Below are 1,465 nucleotides of genomic sequence, written 5' to 3' on the forward strand. Positions count from 1 at the left end.
TTACTTAGATCATGGCCTCAGGTATCATGTAAACTCTTAGGGTTAGCTGCCCCCAAGGCAGCTCATGTTGTATGAGACCTGATTAAGCACACACTGGCAGGTGAGATCTGTCCTGCCAGTTTGAAAGAAGAATTAGACAAGCCTGGAGCAGTGAGGCTATTATGATCATAGCCACATAGATGGGTGTGCAGCTAAAAAGGGGGCAAAGAGAGGAGGGGTTGGGGAAGATAGCATCGTTTCTGGGAGTCAGCAGTGGCCAGGGTTCTGCTTCTGTAGGGTCTGTGTGCTCTTCCTCTCCTGTCCTTTGGAGATTGATTTATCCTTGGCACAAGCTTTCTTTCCACTTGAGCTAGCCAGAGCTGGTTTCTGGAACTCCAAGAAGCCTTTGTGGTGTGGTGGCATCTTAGGCCCTGCACAGTCTCCTCACTCAGATGCCCCCCTCCCCGCCCCCCAGCACCTCCACAGGCCATTCCTCACTGCCCCAGACCCGGGAGTTGTCTCTTTCCTCTGGACTTTGGCAGTTTTTCTGGTCTTCCTATGCCAGCTCCTTCTTCCCATGGTTAGGCCAGGAAGATGGCTGTAAGGAGAAGGAACTGTTGAAGGTTATTCCCTGCCTGGCCTGGTGTAGAATCGGGTGAATTAGTTTACCCCAGATCCCCAAACTGGGCTTTGTTTTCCTCCCTCCCTCCCTCCCTCCCTCCCTCCCTCCCTCCCTCCCTCCCTTCCTCCCTCCATCTCTTCCTCCCTCCCTCCCTCCTCCGTCCCTCCCTCACTCCTCCGTCCCTCCCTTCCTCCCTTCCTCCCTTCCTCCCTTCCTTCCTCCCTCCCTCCCTCCCTCCCTCCCTCCCTCCCTCCTCCGTCCCTCCCTTCCTCCCTCCATCTCTTCCTCCCTCCCTCCCTCCTCCGTCCCTCCCTCCCTCCTCCGTCCCTCCCTTCCTCCCTCCATCTCTCCCTCCCTCCCTTTCTCCTCCCTCCCTCCCTCCTACCTTCCTATGTGCACATGTGTGCATGTGCACGCAGAGGCCAGCTGTTGACGACAGGTGTCTCAGTCCCTCTCACCCTTATTTGTTGATACAGGGCCTCTCGCTGAACTAGAGTTCGCTAACTTGACTACACTGGCTGGCCAGCAAACCCCAAACCCCAGAAATCCTCCTGTACTATGATGACAACCACATCCGGCCTTTCTCGTGGGTACGGGGACCTGAACTCAGGTCCTCCCGCTTGTGCAAGGAACATTTTATCACCCGAGTCATCATCTCCCTAGCCCCATGGGTCTCTCTTCTTTCTTAGCAAGGAAGTGGTTTTAATTTTGAATTCCAAATTGTTCTGGCTGCCCCGAATCCCCTTGCCATTGCTGATCTTCTCTGGGCTCCTTCACCTCCATCTCCTCCTCTTGTTTGCTCGTCTCCAGTAAGTCACTTCTGGAACAGTAGCAATAATTATTGTATACTCTTTACCTGAATAC

Source organism: Microtus oregoni, unplaced genomic scaffold (assembly GCF_018167655.1).
Source record: "Microtus oregoni isolate MIOR12 unplaced genomic scaffold, Mior012 000016F_ref0000370, whole genome shotgun sequence".
NCBI lineage: Eukaryota > Metazoa > Chordata > Mammalia > Rodentia > Cricetidae > Microtus > Microtus oregoni.